The sequence below is a fragment of the Panthera pardus genome, unplaced genomic scaffold (genome assembly GCF_024362965.1).
Source record: "Panthera pardus isolate Hobbes unplaced genomic scaffold, ASM2436296v1 HiC_scaffold_13, whole genome shotgun sequence".
NCBI classification, from domain to species: domain Eukaryota; kingdom Metazoa; phylum Chordata; class Mammalia; order Carnivora; family Felidae; genus Panthera; species Panthera pardus.
Window position 1 is genome coordinate 75,812,930 of NW_026526688.1, and position 19,660 is coordinate 75,832,589.

A 19,660-nucleotide genomic window follows, 5' to 3' on the forward strand; every position below is an offset into this window, starting at 1 on the left:
TTTATTCCCAGCATTTCTTCAATATATCTGTAATACATTAAATGTAATAATTAAATCAATTAAATATTTATCAACTAACTAATTCATTAAATTATAATACACTTCCTCTTGCCTATCATAAACCTCTCCCCAGAGCAGTCAGCAAATTCTTTCTTTTTTTTTTTTAATGTTTATTTATTTATTTTGAGAGAGAGCGAGCACAGAGGAGAGGCAGATAGTGAGGGAGAAAGAGAATCCCAAGCAGGCTCTGCACTGTCAGCACAGAGCCCAACGCGGGGCTCAAGCCCACAAACCATGAGATTATGACCTGAGCCAAAACCAAGTGTTGGATGCTCAACCAACTGAGCCACCCCGGTGCCCTGGCACATTATATCTAAAGCCTCCCTTGCTGTACTATGTGTGCATAATTTGTTCCCTAATACTTCATTATAATATAACTTATCAGAGTGTAATTCAACATATGATCCATTATATTTGAACCTCATCTAATAGAATTCATTTATTGAAATCCTCCAAATATCGCATAAGAAAGCTATTTCACAGTTTGGTTCTGAGGTCAGAATGAACAGAGACACTCTGGGGTGGGTGTTTAAGTGCAGAAGCAGAGATCCAAACAGTATCCCAAAGATCGCTAAATCCATCTGTTGGCTGTTTACTAGCTGTTTCAGAAAGCATCTTAGTTACAATACGAACCACCATAGAAACAACGCCATCATCACTGGTCAGTTTCTGAGCACCTACTGTGTAATGAAAGATTATTCTCAGCATATTGCTTCAGCTCCTAGAGTCCACACAACTTCATGAGAACGGACTCAACCCAAGCAAAATGACCCTGCATGAAAGGACCCTGCAGTACGTGAGCGGAACCACCAGAAGGCTGAAGAAGTGGGCTTCCAGAGGAAGGGGTTCTGCTGCCGAGCAGCCAAAGCACACATCGCCACTCTGCCTTCTTCTAAACTGCTTCCCGTGGCAACACAGCCCCGGTCTTCCCAACCAGAAAGCATTCCTCATTGTAAAGAAGATTCTACCCCCGCCATCTAAAGTGTGCCTCACGCGGGGTGCCTGAGCAGCCCAGTCAGTTGAGCACCCGACTTCAGCTCAGGTCACGTCTCACAGTTCATGAGTTTGAGCCCCGTGTCGGCCTCTGTGCTGACAGCTCAGAGCCTGAAGCCTGCTTCGGATTCTGTGTCTCCCTCGCTCTCTGCCCCTCCCCCGCTCATGCTCTGTCTCTCAAAAAATAAATGTTAAAACTTTTTTTAAAAAAACAGTGTGCCTCACCCTGTGCTCACATTAAGACGTGGTGACAGGGAAATGCCACCTCTCAAAACTCAGCTGTCTTTCCTATTCTGTAATTATTAAGCCCTCAGCTTTCTCTTTTGTAGGCTAGTCCATTTCCTTTCCCAGCTTCCTTAATGCCTTCGCCCATCCTTTAAGACTACAAACTTACTGCAGAAATGACTGTGTCTGACCTACAGTGTGAATTCTCAAAGCACCTGCTACGCCAGCAGGGGCTCAGAGGATAATCAATACATGTGTCGAGATGGAAATCAGCAGCCCTGTTACTAATAAAAACACGTGGTTTTTACAACCCATGTTTGGGGACGCCTTCATCAGCAAGGTGGTTAGATTAATTTGACAATACATGCAAAGCAGAGGATATTTTCCTTTTATCACGAATAACATTACATTGAAAATACAGAGCCTAACTCATGCCATGCTCTTGAATTACAGCAACCTAGAAAAGTGACCTAGTGGGAAAAAAGAAATGCTTCCTCGGGTTTCCCCCTAATTTCTCTTCTTGATTAATAGGACAGTACTAGTGAATTCTGATGAGCATCGACATTAAAACCCAACAGTCAAGGGGAAATGGTTCATGGACCAGAGTCTCAATCAGCAGCTTCTGCAGAATGAAGTTATTTGAGAACAATTATAAGAAGGCCTACCACCTCCCTCCCCATTCAATTTGCCTGCCGGGTCAAAGGTATTATTTGGCCTGGAGTTTTATACACAGACCAATTTTCCTAGACACCACAGACTATAACAAAGGCAAGCTAGGATGACAAGAGCCAGATTTCACTCCTGGCTTACTTTCCATGAGACAGAAAGTCCTCAACACAATGGAAGACTTAGAAAACACACAGGTATTTACCTAAGTGAATTCAATAATTCTCGTCTCTCTGTTCTAAATCTCGTTTCTCTCTGTTGCCCCAACCTGGTCATCACCTGGCACTAGATAATCACAGAGTAAGGTACACAGAGGTGGACCCTGTCACAGTGATTCTGTCTCTACCTCACTGGAAACGCCAGTCAGACATACAAATGGGGGATGGGGGAGAGGAAAAGAAAGTTTAGTGTGGGGCAAAAGAAAACTAAGCAGACTGTAAACTTCCTTTCTGTTTTCCTTTTTGGTTTTCTTACGACAATTTGAAATATTGCCGGGCATTTGTTGCCGATAAATGTTTAATGGTCTGCTAGGAGGGTGCAGGGAAAGAATAGAAGATTCACACCACCTTCCAGACCGGACCCTCCCTCCCTTCTCCAAGACTGTTTCCAGGACAAACACCACCTGGCTGCCTTAGATAAATAAGGTGGGGCTTTGTGCAAGGTACTTTCCTGTGGTTCTTTGCGTTAGAGAGAGTGGGACCCTTCCTATCTTTCCATAATTCTGATGCTTAAGAACTGAGGGAGCATTATCTCCCTCGTGCACTTGTTGAAATTAAAAAGAAAGAAAGACAGAAATCTACTTTTCCATTTCAAATCAACAGTAAATGCAAGCTTAATTTATAACCCTAATTTTCTCTCCTACAATGGCAGAGAAATGACATGAAGTACCACGGCGAGGTCAGAGATGAGGTAGCGTTTCAGAAACTTACACTGATTCAGACTCTAAAAAGCTGACTGCGTGTGTTGAGACAATGAACACACTTTAGTCTCCTAACTTCTAGCTGCTTCTCCCAACTCCCTCTTCTGATCTGCCCTTTCTGTAGGACGTCCCTGTGCAGTGCACAACATGTGCAACCCTATATGTACACAGCCTGGCTTTTCCACAGAATAGTAACAGAAAGCTCCAGCTTCCCATCAACAGAAATTAAATTTTGTTAACATCTATGAAACTTTGAGGTTTGTGGCAGGCACTTCTGTCTCCCCAATATTCAGTCTCTCTTTCTTCTTTGAGAATGAACCTTAAATTTAGAGCTAAAAAAACTACAGTTTCCCCCTTCCTTTGTATCTAGGTATAGCTGTACCTGTCCTGGCCAGTGAGATAGATGTGAACAGAACTGGTGTATGGAATTAAAAAAAAAAGAAAAAAAGATTGTTTAAAGGGAGTTTTCTGTGACATGAAGGGAGTGTTCTGTTATCTGCAGCTAAACCTTATGCAAACTGATACAGTGTTTTCTCTGAAAATTAGATGATTTGCTTTGTAAGTAAACTGCTAGAGTGATCTCATGCCAGCATTTAGAACAGTGCCTCACATATACTGGGTGTTCAAAATATATTTGTTGAGTGAATGGATTAATAATGAATGTTTTATACCAAGAGAAGACCAGCTAACATTTGCAGCCCATGATAAGGCTTAAAAGTAGTGTCAAGATTAATCTCATAACCCATTCTCCAAATAATCTTCCAAAACATGAGAACAGTATTTTTTAAACTTTTTAAAACCAGAACCCACCATAAGAACTATATTTTACAATAATACATAGTATTTACAGTTACAAAGTACAACGCACTGATGTTTTCTATTTTATTGTTTTTTAAGTGCTAATTGCAACCTACCAAACCAAATTTGTGATTCATTAATATGACAATACTCAGTGTTTGAAAACTGTTTAAAATACAGATATACTTACCTGTTAATTTTTCTGTTAACTGCTAAACGAGTAAGAACAAACACTAAAGTTTGATTTTTTGTTTCTTAATTAAAACTCTAAAATATTCAGGGCACCTGGGTGGCTCAGTCAGTTAAGTGCCCGACTTCAGCTCAGGCCACGATCTCACAGTTCGTGAGTTTGAGCCCCACATCGGGATCTGTGCTGTGAGCGCAGAGCCTGCTTTGGATCCTCTGTTCCCTTCTCTCTCTGCCTCTCCCTGCTTGTTTGCTCTCTCTTGCTCTCTCAAAATTAATAAAAACTTTTAAAAAATCTAAAATATTCAAAAGGTAATAAAAAGAAACAATGGTAAAAAAACAAAACACTGTGCTTATTTTGCCATTTTTATACAATAGTTAAATATCATCACTAATGTCTTATCCTAGCTTGGTTCCAAAACTGTCTACTCTGGATGGTTAAGTATTTGTGTTAACTGTTCTTTCTCTTAGCTGATGAGGGAACCGAAAATGCACTTCCTTTCTAAGCTGGGATTCTCAAAGTCTACAGATACTAATTTAAAGAAGCAAAGGGTGGCGACTGGGTGGCTCAGTCGGTTGAGTGTCCGACTTCGGCTCAGGTCATGATCTCACAGTTTGTGGGTTCGAGCCCCACGTCAGGCTCTGCACTGACAGCTCAGAGCCTGGAGCCTGCTTCAGATTCTGTGTCTCCCTTTCTCTCTCTCTGCCCCTCCCCCACTCGTGCTGTCTCTCTCTGTCTCAGAAATAAATAAACATAAAAAAAATTTAAAAAAAAAAAAAAGAAGCAAAGGGCAGCATGGGGTAGTAGAAAACAGACAGCAGTGGGAATGTAAAACACTTGCATTTTAATCCTTGGACTCTGGTGACCTTGGGCAAATCAAGCAATCTATTGGTGTCTCAACTACTGCAGCTGCAGAACAAGCAGGATGTCCCTGACCCACGATGGAATCCAGCATGTCCATGAAGAAGCCCAACAACGAGATGTGGTGAAAGCTTCTGTGAAAAGCATCTTCCTCCACAGATTTTAGTGAGAACCCATAAGGTGAGGCCCAGGGTAACCGAAAAGTGCTTTGGAACACTTAGAGGACTCCCTGAAGTTAACATAAAGCCACCACACAAGCCTCCTCTGGATAATCTAATGTTTAGGCATTGAAAAATCATCTATTCCATATCCTCTATTCCTCTCACAAATACTAAGCTCACAGTCTCTGAATATTTCTTTTCAAGTCATGAGCCTTATCGTGCTCAGCTGTGAAATGATGGCGTTGAACCAGATGATCTACCCTCTCAGTTCCAAAACCCTGAAATTCTTTGATTTCATGTCAGCGACATGAAACGGGAGCTAATTTCATTTCTTTGCCTTGGTAATTTTACCTCCAGCCTAATCAACACATGACTCTATTCTGTAGTGATAAGGGTGCTACCCACGTTCTTTGGAAACATTTATTTAATCACCTGCCTATGTATTGAGTGCTTTTCCTGTGTAAACTAGCAGCTGAGGAGACATAAAAGAAGTACAGGAAACATCCTGTCCCTCGTGGCACTTCCAGAGGGGGGCTGCTGAAATTCACGCGGAGAAACAAGCATGAGACCGCGCGCTTCCAGAGAGCGGCAGTTCAGAGACGAGACAAATCAGTGTGTACTTCAGTGCAGGGCGTTAGCCCAATACAGGGACTGTGCCGAGACTTAGCCGATGAATACATTTTGCACAGACAGGAAGCAGAAAGAATTATCCAGCAGGAACACGGTAATAAGAAAGAGGACAAGGGAGGCACTGCTCTGACCTCATGTCTGCCTTTGAAAATCACGGGGGAAGGAACGTTACAAGGCAGGATGGGGACAGATTAGGAGGGGTTTTCAGAAACAAGGGAGGGAGTCTGGATTATTTTCTGCAGGCAACAGGCACGCATGATGGGCTCTTCAACATGGCAATAACATCTAAACTACCCCTATTTATTTTTGTAGTATGAATTACTGCTTCCAAATCTCTAGAATTTAGAAAGGTTGGATTTCTGTAAACCTGACAGAGAAAAATGATCTTAATGTTTCCTTCCACATGCAGGATCACCCAACAGAGTACTTCCGGCCTCTGTGCCTCCCTAACGCCCTCCCCAGGAGAAGAAGAGTAAGGTCATTTTGAGAAGCCTGTCCTTCCTCTCTCCTTTCTTCTGGGAGCCCAACTGCCAGCAGGAAGTACACATTCTTCTCTACTCCTCTCACTGCAGGCTCTATGGTGCATCTGGGCAAGTCTGTCTAATCCTGGGGGTCGGTATGAGGCAATCTTACCCCCAGGTATAAACTCTATTCTTCAGCCTCAGTTTTATTGATAACAAAGGCACTATTTTGATCTCCTGTCTGCCTCACTCGTAGTTCTCAACCTGTCAGAACTCAGATGGGGAAGAAAGCCCTTTATACCTCAATTACACCATACTGACTTTCCTGAAACTGCATAACCTCTGCTACTCACAGTTTCCACTGATTCATATAAATGCTTCAGACTCCAGGCCCAGGGCTTCAACCGTACTGTAACCCCAGACACTGCCAGCCTAGGGCAGTGAGAAAGGTGGCCACCGAAACAAACTTACGGCAACACACAGGCAGTCCTGACGGGGAACTGTGGACAGCAATTCCAAACTGACGGCTGCTGTATTTGGGCCCTCACCACCCTAAAGTCCCCGGTCCTGGCATCTCCTCTTCTGGGCTTCCTAATGGTCCAGCCCTTTCTGTATGTCTGAAGCCCACGCCACCAGGTGTAACTTAACACTAAAGTAATCCCCCCACAAGTCACATTCTCCCATCTTCCCTCCTAACCCCCCCTTCCACACTGTTTAAATGAAGATTTATAGTCTATTCTCTCTGAGGTAAACAAGCAAGCTATACACAAGATGAAAGATCAGTGGAATTAAGTCTTCTAAGGAGCATCTACATTTTAAGGGTTTAACAGGTGATGAGGCTAAATGATAACATGTTGATTATATGAGGATGAAAATTCTGAGTACACCTTTTCCAGCTGGGGCCTCTGTCAACACCCTTACCGTCCCTATTCTCAGCCCACCGGAGAGACAACTGGACACAGGCCAGGAGCCATTTCCAAAGGAGGAAAAAATTTGTTTATTTTTATAATCATCAGTAATTATTACTATTATTAATAGTATTTCCAGAAATAGCTACCATTTATGGAGTCCCAGCTCTGCAACATGCATTATGGTGTTCCATATATGTTCTCTGGGTTAATTCAATTTGGCTTTGCAAGGTAGCTATCAGGGTCGTCTTCTCACAGATAAGAAAAGTGAGGCTCATAATCTTGTCCCAAAAGTACACAATAAGTGGCAGAGACCAGATTCACCAGAGACCAGGTCTGCCCAATACCAAATTTCATGTTCTTTGTACTATTTTGAGGAGAAGCCAAGATAAGAATTCTAACATTTCCTTGGCATTCTCGTCCCCTGCCCTCTGGAAACTGAGCATAAATACTTTGAAATTGAATAGTTGTATCAACTATGTGGGCTGATTAAGGTCAAAGACACTATCTCCCATTATAAGAGTTGACTTATGGCATTTTGGAGGATTTATACCCATTCCTGCCCTTTTACCACGCCATCCCTCATCCCACCAATTCAGCTATTTTTCTCTAAACCAGCTGCTCCCAGGGACGAGTCTAGACTTCACTCCAGAAAACAGCTTCTCCAAAGAACTTACTGAGCACCTTACTCCTGGGAACCATCAAAAGAGGTAAAATTGATTATTAAGCCAACAGGAAGGGAAAAAATTGTTCTTAAAACCAAGAGAAGAAAAAGACTTAATGTGAAAGGCCAACTCTCCTACTATCACTGGACACATGCCAACAATATAGAATCCATACCTAATATTAGGACAATTATAATAACATATTAAACTGCCACTCACAAAAACATGAACTTCTGGTCCTCACAGCTCCTGGCTATCCCAGAAGGGACTCCCATTCCTCAGACCTGGATCATACACCCAAAACTGACTCTACCAGCCCCAAATGGGGATGCAAAAATGGAGTCTTTTTAGATGCAGCAATGACCTCATTACTCCAGTCACAATACAGTACAGCTTCTAGCCTCAAAGAGAATAATGGTTTTCAAATATAGATCTCCAATGTTCAATTTGATTTGGAATCCAATGGTTCAAACACATTTTCAACGACATCATATAGCACCTCAAAAAGCTTTTAAAAAATACCCATATTCACACCCTATCTGGATCCAGGTAAATCAGAATCTCCATGGGTGGGGCCAGGCTTCCCTTGATGATTCTGATGTGCACCAGGATAAGAACCACCATCACAAAGGACACCTACATTACGCAGGTGCTAGGATGCCATGTAAGATACTTCAGTGGATGGAGTAACAGAAGCAAAAACAAAATGAAGAACTCAAACACAAACAAACAACAACAACAACAACTCTGGTTTTTGCTGAGCATTACTCTGTAAATATAACGATGACAATCACATTCCCTCCAAAGAAGACTCCAGCCCAGGAGGTAAATGAGCATTTCACATCACAGGGCAAGTCAGTGGTGAGATCCCCACCCTGCGTTGCCCACGCAGTCATCAAATTACCCTGCTTGAAAGATGCCATTTTCTACCACCTGCCATACAAAGCAAATATCGTGCGGAGCTTGAGAAAAGATTTGAAATTTCTATTGAAGAAAACAAAGGAGTAATTTGGAAGCTTCCAAAAACTTCACTTATCCAACTGGATAGAATACTGTACATTATTGAATAAGTTAATTGTCCAAATGAGTACTAGAGAATTTCCCGAGAATAGTAGCAGGATTTGACTAATTCCCACCTATTATAGAAAGACCCATTATAGAAGAGTTAATGTTTTGAATTAATGAGGCAAAGGATCCAAGCATGGTTGAAAAGACAGGTTGATATAACACCCACTTCCTTACCCTCCTTCTACCATTAAAAAAAGGCAGAAGTTGGGGCGCCTGGGTGGCTCAGTGGGTTGAGGGTCCGACTTCAGCTCAGGTCACGATCTCACAGCCCGTGAGTTCGAGCCCCGCATCGGGCTCTGGGCTGATGGCTCAGAGCCTGGAGCCTGCTTCTGATTCTGTGTCTCCCTCTCTCTCTGCCCCTCCCCCGTTCATGCTCTGTCTCTCTCTGTCCCAAAAATAAATAAACGTTAAAAAAAAAAAATTTTTTTTTTAAAAAAAGGCAGAAGAGCATGGTCAATAGCATGTTCTGCTTTTAGCACTGTGAGGTACAAAGTGACCCTAACATCATTCTGGGCTTCTTTTTCTTCTTTTTTTTTTTTTTTCCCCCATTCTGGGCTTCTAATATCACTCTCATGATATGAATAAAGGGTTCCAGGTAAGAATCTGCAGATTAACTAAAAATATTGTTCCTTTCTTTATTTTAAAGTGGGGCCACCAAAAAAAGTAAATCCAAGAGCCTCTTCTTAGATCCACTAGATGGTGCAAGCTCTCCTGTTAGAGCAGACTTACCAAGAGGAGAAACTCAAGCAGGACATCAAAAATTAGTATGGGCGCACCCAACCAGCCCCTGATCACATAGGAGGCTTCAGAGTAAAAGGATTTGCTCTCAAAGAAATCTATTTTGCAATTAATATAAGCATAAGGAGAATTTGTTCTAAATTCTGCACTGGGAGCTCAGGAGTTAACTTACGCTTTGGAAGCAATCAATGGATCTAAGATTTACTTCCAAAGGGGTAATGGGAAGAGATGATACTGAAGCCTCTATAGACCAGCAGTTCTAGGTTTGGTCCAAGTTCTGCCCGTAATCAGCTGTGTGAGCCTGAGCAAGTCACTTAACCTCTCTGGTCTTCAATGTCTTTATCCGAAAAATGAGGAGCTGAGACTTATGTCTAGTACTAAAATCCTGTGAGTGTATATCACATACTATGTTCCTATCTCCAATTCAATCTCTCCATTTAGATTTGGGAAGAACTTCACACACAGGAAATGCTTCATGAAATCCAACCAATCTGTGAAATTTGTTTAAACTGAGATGTTATTAATTAATTTACTGACAAACATTTTTAGAATCCCTACTGGGTGCCAAGCACTGGGGTGACACCTGTCCCAGAAATAAGGATGCAGAAACAAAGGAGTTCCTTACCTTTGTTCCACATAGAGCTCCTCTGTAAAACTGAAATCCAATAGATTTTAAAGTTATAAACCATAAATTCTGACAGAATGCTATCTTCAAAGAAAAAAATGGACAGCTAAATCCACTAGTTCTATTAAAGCAACTATCATGAATATAAATATCATACATGCTTATCCAGATAGTTGAATGTCTTGATAAATAACCATGAAAATGATATATTGCCAATTATTTTTAACTTGATAGGTATCTCCTAGGCAACTCAAGCCAAAAACAATAAAGAAAATTCTCCTATTTTGAACAATTTCAATTCCAGATGTGGAGAGCACATTTTAAATCTGAATCTTAGAGGGGCACCTGGATGACTCAGTCGGTTCAGTGGCTGACTTTGGCTCAGGTCATGATCTCACAGCTGGTGGGTTCGAGCTCCACATCAGGGTCTGTGCTGAGAGCTCAGAGCCTGGAGCCTGCTTGGATTCTGTGTCTCCCTGTCTCTCTCTGCCCCTCCCCCACTCATGCTCGCTCTCTCTCTCAAAAATAAACATTAAAAAAGTTTAAATATGAATCTTAGCGTCATCGCTGATTCTTGAGTAATATTTTTTTATTCATTTTTCTTTTCTTTCTGGAAAACTCCGTATCTTCCTTTACACTGCTCCAGCAATATCTGTCTCAAATCTGGTCATTTCCATTGTGGATTTCCACAACAAATAAGACATATTCCACTTTCAGCAAAAAGCCACATCTAGCCAATCCTAAACACCCCTCCCCTCAAGTACCTCACTTTCCTCCCATTCCATGCCACCCCGGAGTGCCAGCTGTCACCCAAACATCAGTTCATCAACCTGACATGACCCCCCCCACTCAACAGCTCCAACTACTTAATGTCTTCTTAGCTCTCTCCTCTTTCTCCCTCACATTTGCTCCACAGATACACATCACTATCTAGTTACCATATCTATGTTCACTTACTTATTCAGAAAACAGCAAAATACCTACATGTGCAAGGCAGTGTGCTAGATGTGCTGCTATAATATTTGTATGCTCAATGGATACATAAATAAGCACATATAATCTCTGCTCTCATGCTGTTTGTCACCTGGTAGGATAAGTAAGACAGAGCAAACCCATAATGATCATACAAGGTAATCTTTTAAGTGCCATAGGAGTGAAACCAACAAAACTCTAAAGATGAGAAGAATGATTGCCTATGCCTGGCTTGGTCAGGAAGACTTTCAGAAGGAGGCAGTATGTGGTCAGGACACTGGAGGATGAGAAAGATTTGTATAGTATACTTGGAGGAGAAAGGTATCTCAAGTAGAGGAATGGCATAAGCACAATTAACTGGAAATCAAGTTCATACTCAGTGTATAGCAAATGGTTCAAGATAGCTGGAAAAGTCAGCCTTTGGAGGAAGTTCGGGGTCAGCCTGGGAAAAGATTCAAACAGCTGAGCTCTACTAGTCGAGTCCCAGAGTTATTTCTCCTAGTACGTTGATGCCTACGATTTCCTACCTTTTACTCCTGGCAATATGCCAAATTTTATAAATTACAGATTAATGAAAGAGCTGCCCAGTGACTTAAAACTATGATTCTCCAACATGTACATGATAAGAACTAAAAAGGAATAACAGAATTAACACATACAAAGCACTAACTCTGTGCCAGGCAACACTGCAAAGTATCAACCCATTAAATCCTCACAAGTCGTTTAAGGTAGGCACTATTATATCATCCCCATTTTACAAACAAGGAAAACGGCTCAGAGAAGTTGAAAGTGCTGCCCAAGGGCACAGAGTTAGCAGGTGTGGAAGCTGGAATATCAACCCCTGCAGTGTGACTCTGAAGTTCACACCACATTAAATCCTCCGCAAAGAACTAACTAGATACCACTAACCACTACATCCAGGTTTATGCCAACGAATAAATGCACCTTCCTCTTTGCTCTCTATTTTAAGTCTGTTTACTTGGGCCAGTGTTTTTGTTTGGTTTTTGTTTTGTCACAGCATTATATACAGTATTATAAAGACAGGGATGCCCCCAAGACACCATGAGGCTGGCTCTGGGCCATGGATTCCGTAGTCAGTTCACAATTTGTTCTGGGAATTTGCAAAAGGAGAGGGAAGATTTGGGTTTCTGTGCACATAACAGCGTGCCCAGGTCTCAGCTTACCATGTGCCCTACCTGGAGCCTCCACATTTACAAAATATTCAAAGATACAGTGGTTACAGGATACCTGGGTGGCTCAGTCAGTTGAGCGTCCGACTTCGGCTCAGGTCATGATCTCACAGTCTGTGAGTTGGAGCCCCGCGTCGGGCTCTGTGCTGATGGCTCAGAGCCTGGAGCCTACTTCAGATTCTGTGTCTCCCTCTCTCCCTGCCCCTCTCCACTCATGCTCCGCCTCTCAGTCTCTCAAAAATAAGTAAATGTTAAAAAAAAATTTTTTTGGGGGGGCACCTGGGTGGCGCAGGCGGTTAAGCGTCCGACTTCAGCCAGGTCACGATCTCACGGTCCGTGAGTTCGAGCCCCGCGTCGGGCTCTGGGCTGATGGCTCGGAGCCTGGAGCCTGTTTCCGATTCTGTGTCTCCCTCTCTCTGCCCCTCCCCCGTTCATGCTCTGCCTCTCTCTGTCCCAAAAATAAAATAAACGTTGAAAAAAAAAAATTTAAAAAAAAAAATAAATAAATAAATAAATTTTTTTTTAAAGATACAGTGGTTACGTAGGCTGGAAGCTTCGCACTACAACCTAGATATTAATTAGAAGATTTTCTTTAGAAAAAAAGTTAATTGCTCTGATAGTTTCTATTATAACCTATTTCTATATTCTCAGAGGTTTCCCACGATAAATACTAAGACATTTCATTATGTTCCACAGTTGGTCCACAAGGGATAGCTCTGGGATAAACAGTCGACTCTCTTAGGCTTTTCTATATATTGATGAAGGGAAATGTGTATTTGTATATGGATCTAAATGACTGTGTGCATCATCTCTCCACTTAATAACCTAGAATATGAGAAGTAAAAAAAAAAACTAATAATGGTTACAGTCAAATGAAGAAAATCTTGTCTCTACTGTGCAATCTCTCATGACAAGGAGCACTCACTTCCCCTTCTGCCCATAGCACCACGGCATCTTGGTGGGTCCAGTCGGCAGTACAAGGATGACGCTTTGTTGTATTCTGTGATATACATGACACCAATGTGAGGCCAGTTTTCCCACTGCCAAGCTGGCAACATTTCCATTTGAAAGTATTTTTTATGGTATTCACATCACTGTATACATATCTTCATAGTATTACACAGGAAAGCCATGTTGATTTCACAGCAGTAAATAATGGCACTTGTCCAGCATCCTGAACCATGGGAGGTACTTCTCACAATCAAACACTCTACACACACAAGGGAGCAGAAATGTATTCTTAGAACCAATACATAAAAGGGCACCTGGGTGGCTCATTCAGTTAAGCATCCGACTTCAGCTCAGGTCCTGAACGTGATCTTGCAAGTTCATGAGTTCAAGCCCCGCAATGGGCTCTCTGCTACCAGCACAGAACCTGCTTCAGATCCTCTGTCTCCCTCTCTCTCTGTCCCTCCCCTGCTCTCTCTCTCGCTCTCTCTCTCTCAAAATAAATAAAACATTTAAAAAAAGAACCAATACATAAGAACTCAACAATGTCCTTTCACTACTCACCTTTAGATGCTACTACTACTAAGTCCTTAAATGATGCAAGTATTGTGACCTATGCTACCCGCTTTGATGGCTAAAACAGCTCCAGAGGGAGGCAGAGCAGACCATATCCCCTTTTTTAATGCCTTGCTCATTTGGGAAAGACTTCACAACTTCCCAAAGCACTGTTCTCTACCTCCTCATCTGATGTTCACCACAGCCTTAGGAGGCTGACAGCATGGGGATTACCACGGATGAAAAAACTGCATGCTTAACCAGGATAAGCCCCTTAAGATCACACGTAAAACTGGGATCTATGTCTTCTGAATCCTAGTCCAAGGAAAGAGCACAAGCAGGTATCATGCCAGCAGAAGGGCAGAGATTATTTGTCCCATCACCCAGCGTGGTCCATGGATCACCCAGTTGCTGACTAACAGGCAAAGCTCTGGGCATCAGCCCTATTAAATTAGATCCTGCTACTCAGGAGTTTGAGAGTAAGAAGTTCCCAGATGACTGTCTTTGCACATTTAAGTGCAAAGTGCATTGAGAATTAGAATAAGGAAGAAAGTAATTCCAGGTACAACACAGTTGACATCACATTCTGAGAGAAATAAGGAAAGAAGTAAATCCAAAGTTAGGCTATGAGAAGAGATAAAAATGAGGTAAGGAACAATAAGCACTATCAAAATAACACCAGCATTCTCAGGGTGCCTGGGTGGCTTAGTTGGGTAAGCGTCCAACTTCAGCCCAGGTCATGAGTCTCACTGCTTGTGGGTTCCAGCCCCATGTCGGGCTCTGTGCTGACAGCTTGGAGCCCGGAGCCTGCTTTGGATTCTGTGTCTCCCTCTCTCTCTGCCCCTCCCCAGCTCATGCTCTGTCTCTCTCTGTCTCTCAAAAATAAATTTGAAAAACATTAAAAAAAAAATAACACCAGCATTCTTCACAGGGCTAGAACAAACAACCCTAAAATCCGTATGGAACAAGAAAAGACCCCAAATAGCCAAAGCAATCCTGAAAAAGAAAATGAAAGCTGGAGGCATCACAATTCCGGACTTCAAGCTGTATTACAAAGCTGTAATCATTAAGACAGTATGGTACTGTCACAAGAACAGACACTCGGATCAATGGAACAGAACAGAGAACCCAGAAATGGACCCACAAACGTATGGCCAACTAATTTTTGACAAAGCAGGAAAGAATATCCAATGGAAAAAAGACCTCTTCAACAATGGTTTTGGGAAAAGTGGACAGCGGCATGCATAAGAATGAACCTGGACCACTTTCTTACACCATACACAGAAATAAACTCAAAATGGATAAAAGACCTAAATGTATGACAAGGAGCCATCAAAATCCTACAGCAGAAAACAGGCAGCAACCTTTCTGACCTTGGCTGCAGCAACTGCTTACTTGACATGTCTCTGGAAGCAAGGAAAACAAAAGCAAACATTAACTGTTGGGACCTCATCAAGATAAAAAGCTTCTGCATGGCAGAGGAAACAATCAGCAGAACTAAAAGGCAACTGATAGAATGGGAGAAGATATTTGCAAATGACATACCAGATAAAGGGTTAGTATCCAAAGTCTATCAAGAACTTATCAAACTCAACACCAAAACAAATAATCCAGTGAAGATAAGGGCAAAAGACATGAATAGACACTTTTCCAACAAAGACATCCAGATGGCTAATAGACACATGAAGAGATGCTCAACGGTCGCTCATCATCAGGGAAATACAAATCAAAACAACAATGGGATACCACATCACACCTGTCAGAATGGCTAAAATTAACAACTCAGGCAACAACAGATGTTGGCGAGAATGCGGAGAAGAGGAATCCTTTTGCACTGCTGGTGGGAATGCAAACTGGCGCGGCCACTCTGGAAAATGGTATGGAGGTGCCTTAAAAAATTAAAAATAGAACTACCCTACGACCCAGAAATTGCACTACTAGGTATTTATCCAAAGGATACAGGAGTGCTGATTCAAAGGGGCACACGCACAATGTTTATAAGCAACACTATCAACAATAGCCAAAGTATGGAAAGAGCCCAAATGTCCATTGATGGATGAATGGATAAAGAAGATGTGGTGTATACATAATGGAATATTACTCAGTGATCAAAAAAATGAAATCTTGCTATTTCAACAACATGGATGGGACTAGAGTGTAGTATGCCAAGCAAATTAAGTCAGTCAGAGAAAGACAAATATATGATTTCACTCATATGTGGAATTTAAGATACAAAACATGAATATAAGGGAAGGAAAGCAAAAATAATATAAAAGCAGGGAGGGAGACAAACCATAAGAGAGTCTTAACTGTAGAGAACAAACTGAGGGTTGCTAGAGGGGTGTTGGGGCAGGATGGGCTAAATGGGCAAGGGGCATTAAGGAGGGCACTTGTTGGGATGAACACTGGATGTTATATGGAAGCGATCAATCACTAAATATGATTTGTAAAATCATTACGCTATATGTTAATGAATTTGGACTTAAATTTTTTAAAAAATCTCCACTGAAAGGTCTAAAAAAATATAAGCAGAAGTATAGATTACAGGGCTACATAATACTGATGAACCAGTAATTTTTCCCACTAAATTTAATTGACAAATAAAATTGTGTCTATTTAGAGTGAAAAAAAGGGAACAATAGGCATATTATCTAAAATCAAAATACCGGTGACTACAAATGGTACAAGATTCACTGTCCAGTAACATCAGTAACATACGGTGTCATGTGAAGGATGTCTCATTTAAGAGATTCAGCTGGTTAAGTTAATGGGTGATATGAGTCAGGAATAAGTGCCAGAGACAGTAAGAACTGTAAATGCAGTGCCTTGTTTGTTCTTCACAAGAACCCAATAAAATAGGTATTATTTTATCCATACATAATATATATGCATAGACAAAGGTACTTGCCACAGTCACATTGCTACTTAAGTAGCAAAGAGCCAGAACTCAAACTAAGGTCTCTTTGACCTCAAAAAACATTTTTTGAAATGTTATGCTAGATTGCTTCCTCAAATTGTATTAATCAATTATAATGCATTAATTGAATGTCTTAGATGGCACACACACACCTTCAGTTTTCAATTCATAAATCAAGTATTTCCAAGTCAAAGCCTCTTATAAGTGTCACTAAAATCCTCTGGGTCTATTTAATAGCTGCCTCCCATTGGATAGAGCAATTATTAATTAAGGCGGTCTGAAGCTGGCCTGCTTCACATGATTTCTTCAATCCAAGTTGCATAGCACTACAGCCAATCCATGTTACATAGCTGCAGGCCCATGACAGGACGGGCCTTTTAATTACCTCATTCAACTGCCTCTACTGACAGACCACAGTGATCCCTACATCTGGCCTCTCGACTTCCACGGACTCTTCTGTTTAAATCCAGGATGACCGAGGACACAGAATGACTGTTCGGGCCCCTTGCCACTGCCATCCCAGCAACTCGGTCACAACTAGATCTCCAGCATCAGACAGGGACCATGACACTAGGATGTAAGCTAGAGACGGCCCCAGGTGCATCAGGCTTTCCCGCTTGAGCTCAAGCTCAAACATCCGCAACACATGGCTTCCCCACTGCCAGATGGCCCTAACGGGAATGCCTGCCTCCCTGACCCGAAGCCGCTGGAGCCTGCCTCAGGCTCTGAGACAAGAGCAGCAACTTCTAGAAGAAGTGACCCCATTTCTTTCTCTAGGACATCCCTGAGACCCCTTCACTTTACACCAGACCAGCAGGGTATGGGCCAGGTGGGTGCACAGGTATGCTTTCAGCATGGTGGAGGACAGAATCATTTTAAGTGACTGGTTTACTCCAGGCATGGTAAGAAACCAAGTTCCATATGAACAAGTAGAGCTCAACATCATTATAAGAAGAGGAGTGAGAAGCTAGCAAAAAAACGGTGGGGGGGGGGGGGCAGGATAATATTCCAGAGTCTTTAGTGATTGGACACCTTAGGTCCAAAATGTAGAGAATGGGTTTTAAAAAGCAAATTACTGAAGTGTATAAGCAGAAATATGAAATGGAGAGACCAAAATATTATCCCATTACAGTTATTTATACGGCACACCCCAGAGCTGGAGCCTAGTTTGGAGCTCCATCACTCAAGGGAAATTGTAAAAGATTTAGCAAAGAAACACCAAATTTCAAATATAAAATCTCAAAATTCCAGGGCCGAGATGGCATCCTAATTCCATGTTTTTGATTCCTTCTTTCTTCCAATTTCCCACTGAAAGGAATGACCTGATCAGTGAAGTTTTACAGCATTACTGGAACCAGACATAAAACTTCAAGGTGTTTTTCATCAGGAAGTAATGCAGACAACAGCAGAGTAACGTGCTGGGCATCCAGAAACACAACAGGAAGTCTGCCAGAAGGGCAGGCAGGAGGCCTGTCTCTGTACTCTGGCCACTCCAGAACCCTCTCCACCATCTCCCAGACTAGAGATGCGTAAAGAAGGGTGGACAGAAGAAACAGAGTGAAGTGACAGTTAAGTGACAGGCTGCTCTGCCCACTCCTCCCTGGAGACTAAAAACAGTATGACCTCAGAGGTCAGTGCACACCTCCTGTAAACTCAGCATCCAATTATAGCTCTTTAACATTTATTACTGGTGATAATTTGAAGATGGTATTTAATTTCTCTTAAAACCTTCAGTCACAAGTTCCCCTGAGCATAAAAGTTAAAAACATTCCTAGCCAGTGAGAGCCTAATTAGACTCTAAAGGGGTCCCAGCCCACCTAACCCACAGACACACTAAGAGCGAATGGGTGACTCACGAGTGTGGCTGCTCTCAGCCTCTCAAAATTTCCATCTTCTCCAGTCCCCAAAAAACTTCCATCCATCAACCTAAGTCAATAAGCCATGAATTATTGAGCTCACAGGATACAGATCATGAATATGTATGTGTGTGTTTAGGAGACAAGATTGTAAAACAAATGGGCTCCACCGTGGTTTATAGGAAGCCAGCCACACGTGCCTTTAAGGAAAGGGCTGAAATTATTCTACCCATGTATATTGTTCAAGCATGTAGCACACAAGAGATGGTGGGAAATTGGGTTTTCTGGTAGATTTTTTTACTTCTTTTCCAAGCATCCTTGTACGGAATAACTTGCTGAATGAAACACAGCTGGCTGCTCTTCACAAAAACCAAAGGTACAGGCTTTCTTTGAGGTCAGTTATTACTGCTAATGTCTGTGAGCTGCCTGCAAAGAAGCGGGGTATGTAATTATTTTTCCTTCTCTCTCTCCCTTCCTTCAGCACACTCCCCTGTCAAGGTCTCCTGTCAATTTCCTAACGGTCTCCAAATAAAGGAGACAAAATAACCCACAGAACAGAAGAACATGCTAGTCCACAAGACACTTGACCAAAATAATACGACTGAGCCTGGGATGCTACTCGCGCACCCTTTCTCCTCCAAATGCCTTGCCAGTCCCCTCTTTCTAACCCCGCCATGGCCAGGGCAAGCACTAACGCCATCTTTGGCTGCTACTGCCAGCAGTCTGCCAGTCTCCCGCCAGCCCAGGAGGACTAAACGACACACCTGCACAGAGATTCTTCCAAGCTAGTGACAAAGTCAACCAGCCTGCCTCACTTCCGTTTTTATCTGCTACTCCCCAGCCTGATCACCGCATTCAAAAAACGACCAGCACCAACAACAAAGGGTCTTGATAATCCCCTTACTAGGCCTCTCTACCTAGGGACTTCCTTCCAGTATTACCACCATCTTCAAACATTTAGGGATCACCTAACGAATACAGGACACCATGCTGCCTCCTACAGTACAGGTTAGCAACCTTTTCCTGTAAAGGGCCAGAGAGTAAATATCGTAGGCTTTGTGAGTCACATACAGGCTCTGTCATATACTCCTTTCTTAAAAAAACACTAATTGAGGGGTGATGGGGTGGCTCAGTCGGTTAAGCATGAACTCTTGATTTGGGCTCAGGTCATGATCTCATGGTTTGCGAGTTCAAGCCCCACGTGGGGCTCCGCGCTGACAGCACGGAGCCTGCTTGAGATTCTCTCTCTCCCTCTCT

At 42.3% G+C, this 19,660-nt stretch overlaps 1 protein-coding gene across 2 annotated transcripts in view; it reads right to left on the reverse strand.

Annotated features, from left to right (window-relative positions):
- FHIP1A (FHF complex subunit HOOK interacting protein 1A) overlaps window positions 1–19,660 on the reverse strand; it is a 249,106-nt gene that overhangs the window by 34,689 nt on the left and 194,757 nt on the right. The gene's annotated exons all lie outside the window — the stretch shown is intronic.